Genomic DNA, 9,278 nt, shown 5'->3' on the forward strand with positions numbered 1-9,278 from the left:
GGGGAAGGCCTTGGCCTCTGTGCCCTGTTGTTGGCCCTCCAGTGGAACTGTTTTGTTGTTGTGTGAGACAGGATGCTGGACTAGATGGACCCTCACTGGTCTGACCCAGCAGGGCTCTTCTGATGTTCTTATCAGGGGAAGGCCTCAGCCTCTCTGCCCTGTTTTTGGCCCTCCAGAGGAACTGGTTGGCCACTGTGTCAGATAGGATACTGGACTGGATGGACCCTAACTGGTCTGACCCAGCAGAACTCTTCTGATGTTCTTATGAAGGCCTCTGCTTCTCTGCCCTGTTGTTGGCCCTCCAGAGGAACTGGTTCATTGTTGTGTGAGACAGGATGCTGGACTAGATGGACTCTTCTGATGTTCTTATGTGAAGGCCTCAGCCTCTATGCCTTGTTGTTGGCCCTCTAGAGGAACTGTCTCCTTCGTGAGACAGGATGCTGGACCAAATGGACCCCCTTTGTGAGATAGGATGATGGACCAAATGGACCTTCACTGGTCTGATCCAGCAGGGCTCTACTCATGTTCTCGTGTCTGTCTTTTCCCCAGCCTTGGGCAAAGATTAGCCCCTGTGTCCTTCTCTCTTTTTTGAACAGGGACATCATGCTCTTGTGGAGGGGGGGGTGGATCAAAGAAGTTGCTCTGTTGGGGATATAAATTGCTGCAGTCCCCTATTGGGGCCGAGGGTGTGCTCTGCCTTTGTGGTGTGTTTTGAAGGGTGGTGCGGAATTCCTTCACAAGGCTTCAAAGCGCCCTTCAGATTATCAAGGGCTGACGGGGAGGCGTTGGCAGCTGCCTTTCTTCTGTGGAGAGCTTTTTTGTACAGGCTGGAGTTCCCCCTCAAAGGCAGCTTGACGTCTCACTTCCCTAATTAGGGCCAGGGAAATTTTTCCACCCGTGCTGGAAGTTTCACAGGTTTGCAGCAGGGAGCGAGGATTCCTGCAGATATGTCGGGTGGTGCGGGGAGCTAGGGAGAGGCAGCTTTTGTCCTCGATTCTGCTGCTCTCTTCGGGTGAACAGTGGGTGCTCAACCCCAGCAAGTGGCAGGTTGCAACCGATGCTCCCTCTAAGCTATGGAGTCTCGCGAGCAAAAATTCTACTATGTGTGCCACTGGGCATTAAAGTTGTGAGTGAGTGATTTGGCTGCTGCAGAAATTAGTCTGCTCCGGAGCACTCCTTCCTGAGCGAAGACAAAAATGTGTGAGCTGGAGGCTAAAAAACTGTGAGCTGGCTCACACTAATTCAGCTTAGAGGGAACACCGGTTGCAACCAATGTTCCCTCTAAGCTGTGGAGTCTTGTGAGCAAAAATTCTACTTTGTGAGCAACTGGCATTAACGTTGTGAGCAAGAGATTTGGCTGCTGGATAAACTAGTTTGCTCTGGAGCCATCCTTCCTGAGCGAAGACGAAAATGTGTGAGCTAGAGGCTAAAAAACTGTGAGCTAGCTCACACTAACTCAGCTTAGAGGGAACACTGGTTGCAACTACTCCTCCCTCTGCTGATACACCCTTGTTTCATTGGGAAGAGCACTGATGCGTGAAGCCTGACCCAGGAAGTTTGGCTGTCCATACAGTCCCAGAAAAGCATCCCAGAATCCCTTGCAGCTTTGGAGAGAGTTGGCAGTCGTTGGAGGAACCCTAACCCAGTCCCAGCCGCTGGCATCAGACAGTGGAACTGCCACTGGAAGTGTGTGTGGCGCCATCCCTGTGGGCCTTCCCGACTGAACATTTCCCCCTGTGTTTCAAAAATAGTGAAGAGATAGTATATTCTCCCAAGAATAGTGGGATTCTCCCAAGTGTATTCTTCCAAGTGTATTCTCCCAAGAATTCACACCATTATTTCGATCGCCGGGACGACTCTCTCTGTGTTGGAACACAGCTGCAAAGTTCAAGGTGGCAGAAAAGGAGTGGAGACTGGAAGGCAAGTCGAAATGCTTGTACAGAACATGTGTATTATTTTTATTCATTTATTCAGTGTTCTTGTATTTTAAATGCTCTAGGCCTGACCTCTGGAAACATATGCCTATTTGGTCTTGCTGTCTGAGGTATGGTAATCGGGAGGGGCAGCAGATAAGCCTGCCACCCTGGTGTGCGATAGGTAACCGGCAAGTTGTGATAGATTGTCCTCATTTGTCCTAGCGTAGCAAGTGGCGCACCTGTTAGGTGAACCCTCTGAATGGCAGTGCAGATCTGGAGTGCTAGACATGTGACTCTTTATTAGGAGATACTGTCAGGGTTGCCAACCTCCAGGTAGCAGCTGGAGATCTCTTGGAATTACAACTGTTCTTCAGACTACAGAGTTTGGTATCCCTGGAGAAATGGCTGCCTTGTAGAATGGACCCTCCCCAGGCCCCACCCCCCAAATCTGGGCCAGTCTGTTTTTGTCGCTCTTGGGAAGCAAGAGGAAGGGATTGCGTCACCAAGCAGAGATATGGAATAGCCGTGGGGGGCTAGGAGCAGCAGAGTCTAATCTAGAAAACCGTGTTTGATTCCCCACTTCTCCACATGCAGTCAGCTGGGTGAGCTTGGGTCAGTCACAGGTCGCTCAGAGCTGTTCTCTCAGGAGCAGTCCTCAAAAGAGCTCTCTCAGCCCCACCTACCTCACAAGGTGTCTGTTGTGGGGGAGGGGAAGGGGAAGAAGAAGAAGAAGAAGAAGAAGAAGAGGAGGAGGAGGAGGAGGAGGAGGAGGAGATTGGATTTATACCCCGCCCTTCACTTGGAGTCTCAGAGCGGCTTACAAACTCCTTTCCCTTCCCCTTCCCACAACAGACACCCTGTGAGGTGGGTGGGGCTGAGAGAGCTCTGACACAAACTGCTCTTTTTCAAGGACAGCTGTGCCAGAGCTTGTGACTGACCCAAGGTCACATCAGCAGGTGCAAGTGGAGGAGTGGGGAATCAAACCCGGTTCTCCCAGATTAGAGTCCGCACACTTAACCACTACACCAAATTTACAAAGGAGATTGTAAGCTGCTCTGAGACTTCGAGTGAAGGGTGAGGTATAAATCCAACTCTCCTTCTCCTCCTCCTTCTCTTTCTTCTTCTGGCTAACCCATTTCTTCTTCTGGCAAACCCGAAGGAACAGGAAGAGTTTCACAGATGCCTCTGGGCTGTTCTCATTTTTTGATTTCTTAATTAAACAGTGTGTATGTGTGAACTCGTGGACTGCCTCAAGGGCCTTTTCTGTGGGAAGAAACTAAAAAATACGCTACATAATAAGATGAATAATAGTCACGTGTGTGACATTGCACAGGACCTCTCCAATCGCAGCGACTTCACAGAATTCCTCCCCCCCCCCATATATACCAGAATGATTTCTTCTGGAAATCTGAGCCTTTTGAGTCATTTGCATCCAAGAGACTTTGCATTCAAGATGGCCGCAGCAGAGCTGTACACCTCTGTCTCCTTTGTGCACCTTGGTCACAAGTGGAACGTGTTCTTCCCAACAACTCATTGAAACTTGGCTGCTTGAGAGCGTCCCTCCAGTAACAGCAGACTGTTTATTATCCAGTTAACAGGAACCCAGTTGCACGTTCCTTCATCTGACAGGAAGCACCGCTCGCCTGGGCTTACCCTGGCCTCCCCGCATAACATCTTTGATTTTTGTATTGTATTAAGCACCTGAAGAGAAATCCTTGCTTCCCGGCTCACCCCTAGCATTTTAGAATGCATTGGTTTAACAAATCTCTCCTCGGTGGTTCTCGGTTTACTTTTAGGAGCCATCGATCCAGAGCAAACCCGAACCCTTCCTTCCCCAATATTTACATACGCTTTGCTCTCTGCAAAATGGAAATTAACCGTCCCTGACAGAGCCGCCGCTCGAATTGTCAAGCAGGCGGGTTTATTCGGCAGGGTTATCTGTCTTGGCAGAATGGGAGCCCTCTCCAGAGAGGCCTCCAGATGCTAATGGAGGCAGCTAAGGTTTCCGAAGGATGGCACACGCGGCCCCCAAGAATTGTTTCTCCGGGAGGGGAGATTAAGGTTCCGAGAGAGCTGCAGTGAATATTTTGTAAGTGCCAGGCCTGTGTGGTTGAGAAACTTCCCTGCAACTCTGGGTTTTACGGCCTCAGAGTGATGGATGAAGCCGTTGTTGGCACTTCTTGTTCGGGGGTTTTGTGGTTTTTCGCAGAAGCCAGAGGAACAGCGGCTTCCTGGATGCCATCAGTCAGGAGGGGAGACGCTTCCCAGGCAAAGAGGGTTCGTGCCCCTTGTTCGGGGTGGTGGTGGATGCAGGGCCATAATGAAGCCCCCAGAAGATTCCCTGGGTTGCTGGGGGCGTTTGGCACACAGGGCCCCATTGGGGTTCTTGGAAATCCCGTTGCCTTTCAGCTGAACCTCTTTGGTGGGGGGAGAAGCGAGCAGAAAGGAAGGAAGACTGTCAGAAGAAGGGGAGAAACCTACAATATTTTTGGCCTCTGATGTTCTGGGAGCTTAAAGTCTGCCTCTTTTAATCTTTCTGGGAGGCTGCCGGTCTCGCCTCTTGTGCAGTGGTTAAGTGTGCGGACTCTATAATCTGGGAGAGCTGGGTTTGATTCCCAACTTCTCCACTTGCAGCTGCTGGATGACCTTGGGCAAGCCATAGTTCTGTCAGAGCTGTTCTTGAAAGAGCAGCTCTTGGAAGAAGAAGAAGAGGTTGGATTTATACCCCGCCCTTCACTACCCAAAGGAGTCTCAGAGCGGCTTACAAACGCCTTTCCCTTCCCCTCCCCACAACAGACACCCTGTGAGGTAGGTGGGGCTGAGAGAGCTCTGACAAAAACTTCTCTTTTTCAAGGACAGCTCTGACAGAGCTATGGCTTGCCCAAGGTCATCCAGCAGCTGCATGTGGAGGAGTGGGGAATCAAACCCGGTTCTCCCAGATTAGAGTCCGTGCACTTAACCACTACATCAAACTGGCTCTCTCAGCCCCACCTACTTCACAGGGTGTCTGTTGTGGGGAGGGGAAAGGAAAGGAGTTTGTAAGCCGCTCTGAGACCCCAAGTGAAGGGCAGGGTATAAATCCTGTCTCTTCCTCCTGCTCCTCCTCTTCTTCTTCTTTTTGTGGGCATCATCCCCCCCCCCGTGTGCCAGTCCTGAGCACCTCCTGGCATTTCTCAGACCCCCAACAAGGGAAGGGGGCTGAAGGTGGAAGCTCCGCTTTTGTGCTCTGCCCAACCTCCTACCTCTCCTCCGCCCCATTTTGTCTGTGCTCCCCTCATCCTGCACACCCTGCCAAGGACACTCTGCAGGGTGCTGGGTTCGACTCGACTGGCTTCTTCGGTGGTGCAAAAGGCAAGAGGGGAACCACCCCAAAAAGGCGGTGCTGGTAAACATGAGACCTATGTGGGTCAGAGCCACCTGGGATGGGGGTAAAAATAAGGAAGATAATTGGGTGTGATGAAGCTGAGAGCCCGCTGGGTGTGGTGATTGAAGTGTTAGGCTAGAGTCTGGGAGGCCCAGGTTCGAATCCCCGCTCACACCATGGCAGCTCGCTGGGTGACCATGGGCCAATCACACACCCTCAGCCTAGCCTACCTCACAGGGTTGTTGTGAGGATAAAATGGAGGAGAAGAGAGTGATGTAAGCCGTTTTGGGTTCCCATTGGGGCGAAAGGCGGGATATTAATAAAGTAAATAAATCAGTAACCTGTCAGTGTTCCCTCCGAGCTGAGTGAGTGCGAGCCAGCTCACAGTTTTTTTAGCCTCCGGCTCACCCATTTTGGTCTTGGCTCAGGAAGGATGGCTCCAGAGCAAACTAATTTCTGCCGCAGCCCAATCACACGCTCACAGATTTAATGCCGGTAGCTCACAAAGGAGAATTTCTGCTCGCAAGACTCCACAGCTTAGAGGGAGCAGGATCCAACCCTTTGGATGCAGTGACTGCATGTTCCCCCTCAGCTTAGCATCCCAGTGGTAGTGGAGGAGTTAAACCAAGCAGTTGGGGACAAGGCCGGTGGCATCCCACCCATCCCCGTCCCCTTCATCTGTGTTGCTAGCCCCGCACTGTGTTCCAAATCTGGGGGCACCAGAAGTTCCCGCAGCTTCTGTCTTTCCCCAGGGTCCCTGAGCCATGCAAAGTTTCAGGGTGGAGTTTTACAGAATTACAAAACTGTCCTGTTTTAGGAATGCCTGTGTGTGTGTGGGGGGGGAGAGGCATTTGTGAGTTTCCTGCATTGTGCAGGGGGTTGGACTAGATGACCCTGGAGGTCCCTTCCAACTCTGTGCTTCCAACTCTGTCATCTCGCCCACCCAGCAGTTCGAAAGCTTAGCAAGTAGATAAATGGGTACCTGCCTTAGGTGCAGGGGGGCACCCGCATTCTGGTGGAGCGGCGACAACAGGGCGATCCAGCGGAGGATGACAGAGGATAGCGGCGAAATTCAACATCGAGCAGGCGAGAGTTCCGAGCGGGGATTGGTCCGGAGACACGGCGATGCAGCGGCACAGCACGGCCGGAGCCAACCAGGACGGAGGACGGTGCAGTGATTGTCGCATAGTCGCAGACAAAGGAACTGCTCCAGAGGGAGCCGCTGCGGAGCCGAGCCAAAGTCGCCCACCGCGTGGAGTCAGAGGAGAAAAAAGAGCCGCTGGAAGAACAACTAGCCGGTAGGGTGCCTGGTAGGCACTCACCTTCCCCGATTATCGTGCGGCCCTAGTTAGGAGTACTAATAAGTCATGTAAACCGCTCAGAGCCTCCGGGATAGAGCGGTATAGAAATCGAAAGTTAAAATAAATCTGAGTTGGCAGGGCATACATAGATTGGCAGACGATACCACTCCAATGGCAGAAAGTGAAGAGGACCTGAAGAGCTTTTTGCTCAGGGTAAAAGAGGAGAGCGCAAAAGTGGGCTTGGAAACCAACATCAAAAAAACTAAGATCATGGCATCCGGCCCCATCACTCTTTGGCAAATAGAAGGGGAATTCATGGAAGCAGTGACAGACTTCACGTTCCTGGGAGCCAAGATCACTGCAGATGGTGACAGCAGCCATGAAATTAAGAGACACCTGCTCCTTGGGACTAGAGCGATGGCAAACCTAGACAGGCTAATAAGAAGTAGAGACATCACTCTGCCAACAAAAGTCCGTATGGTCAAAGCAATGGTATTCCCGGTAGTAATGTATGGCTGCGAGAGTTGGACGATAAGGAAGGCCAAGCGTCGAAGAATAGTTGCTTTCGAATTATGGTGCTGGAGAAGACTCTTGAGAATCCCTTGGATTGCAAGGAGATCAAATCACAAAGAAGACGGGGACGGCAGAGGATGAGATGGTCGGACAGTGTCATAGACGCAACGGACATGGAATTAAGCAAACTCCGGATCACGATGGAAGACAGGAGGGCCTGGCGTGATGTGGTCCATGGGGTCGCAAAGGGTTGGACTCGACTATGCGACTGAACAACAACAAACAACATAGACTGGTGCCAGTCCTGAGACAGGGGTGTGTATCCGCTGCCGCCCCCATGATAATAGGTAATAGGGCTGCATTGGACAAAATGGTTCACAACTTTACCTGGATATAAATGATTGGGACTTCTGGCCTATACTGCTGTGTATCTCTCGTCGTAAGTAGGATCCTAGTTATGTGATTTCTACGTTGCTTAATGTGTCATGAATATCCATGCTCTGTTTCAGTTCCTTCTGGTGGGTCCAGACTCCTGAAATTCTAATGCACTGGTTCCTGATTGTCCCGTTTTGTTAATTGTTACTGACCCATTCTGCGTAATCCACCTTCAATTCCTGGGGACAAAGGCAAACTAGAAATAATGTATATGAGATAAATAAATGTAACCCTTGTATCCCCACAATGGGCCAGAGGTCAAGCTCAGGATCTTCTTCCCTGCCAAATGCAAAATGCAAACCAGTTTGCATTGATCCAGACCCATATAGTGTTTGGTGTAGTGGTTAGGAGTGTGGACTCTCATCTGGGAGAACCGGGTTTGATTCCCCACTCCTCCTCCACATGCAGCTGCTGGTGTGACCTTGGGTCAGTCACAAGTTCCTTCAGAGCTGTTCTCTCAAGGGCAGTCCTCGAGAGAGCTCTCTCAGCCCCACCTACCTCACAGGGTGTCTATTGTGGGGAGGGGAAGGGAATGGTGATTGTAAGCTGCTCTGAGACTCCTACTGGTAGTGAAGGGTGGAGCATAAATCCAGTCTTCTCTTCTTCTCTTCTAATTCTGAGAACTTGAAAGAGCTAAAGCCGTCTGTGATCACCGAGAAATTGTCTCCTGTTTTCAGCTATAGCAAAATGGGAGCTGTTTTGTACAGCCAAACAGTGCAGCGAGGACAGCGTCATGGTGCCCTGTGGGGTGGCGGACTGGTAGTGAAGGGCGGGGCATAAATCCAGTCTCCTCTTCCTCTCTTCTGAGAGCTTGAAAGAGCCAAAGCTGTCTGCGATCACCGAGAAATTGTCTCCTGTGTTCAGCTATAGCAAAATGGGAGCTGTTTTGTACAGCCAAACAGTGCAGCGAGGACAGCGTCATGGTGCCCTGTGGGGTGGCGGTGTTGCCCTGATGGAGATCTGTTGGTTCTGGTTGCTTATCCCAAGTGAGCAGAAATTCCTGGAGGCCGGCTGCGATTTTGATCTCTCCCTTTGGATGACCCCTTTGCCTAAACTGTTGTCCTCGTGTTTCTCAGTTAAAAAGGTAAAGGTTCCCTTGCTCGAAAGCCAGTCGAATCCGACTCTAGGGTTGCGGTGCTCATCTCCGTTTCAAAGCCGAAGAGCCAGCGCAGTCCGAAGACGTTTCCGTGGTCATGTGGCCGGCATGACTAAACACCAAGGCGCATGCTGAACTGCAGGCTGTGGAAGGTCGGTAGTTCAGCAGTTCGAGACCCGAGTGTGCCGCATGACGGAGTGAGCTCCCGTCTCTAGTTCCAGCTCCTGCCAACCTAGCAGTTCGAAAGCAAGAAATTGCAAGTAGATAAATAGGTACCACTTCGGTGGGAAGGTAACAGTTTCTCAGTTAGGTAGATTAAAAAAAGAAGCAGCACACACTAAATTTTTCCTTCTCTCCCCAGCTTTACTGCTCCTGTACGATGTCACGAACCGAGCCTCCTTCGACAACATACAGGTAAAGTCACGGCCTTGACGGGTTTTGCTGGGGGCTTAGGACCGGTGTGTGTGAAAAAAATGGGTTGCTTCCCTTCCCTTTCCGCACCTTAAGACTGGCTTCTGGAAAGAGGGGGCTGCTGGAGAGGGCAGGAATTGGAGGGGGGAGTCTTCTTTGAACTCCCAGATAGGCTTCTTTGTGTATAGGACCCCTGGTCTCTAACGGCAGGTACCAGCTTCTCACTGGAGAGAGTCCGAAGC

The 9,278-nt window shown here is 51.2% G+C and overlaps 1 long non-coding RNA gene across 1 annotated transcript in view; it reads left to right on the plus strand.

Moving 5' to 3' along the window:
* LOC107123544 overlaps window positions 1-9,040 on the plus strand; it is a 25,632-nt gene extending 16,592 nt beyond the window's left edge. Inside the window, exon 3 of the long non-coding RNA XR_001482952.1 lies at window positions 8,987-9,040. This is a non-coding gene — a long non-coding RNA (uncharacterized LOC107123544). The remainder of the gene's footprint in view (window positions 1-8,986) is intronic.
* Window positions 9,041-9,278: the final 238 nt, after the last annotated feature.

The sequence above is a fragment of the Gekko japonicus genome, unplaced genomic scaffold, assembly GCF_001447785.1.
Source record: "Gekko japonicus isolate JY-2015 unplaced genomic scaffold, Gekko_japonicus_V1.1 scaffold5570, whole genome shotgun sequence".
NCBI classification, from domain to species: domain Eukaryota; kingdom Metazoa; phylum Chordata; class Lepidosauria; order Squamata; family Gekkonidae; genus Gekko; species Gekko japonicus.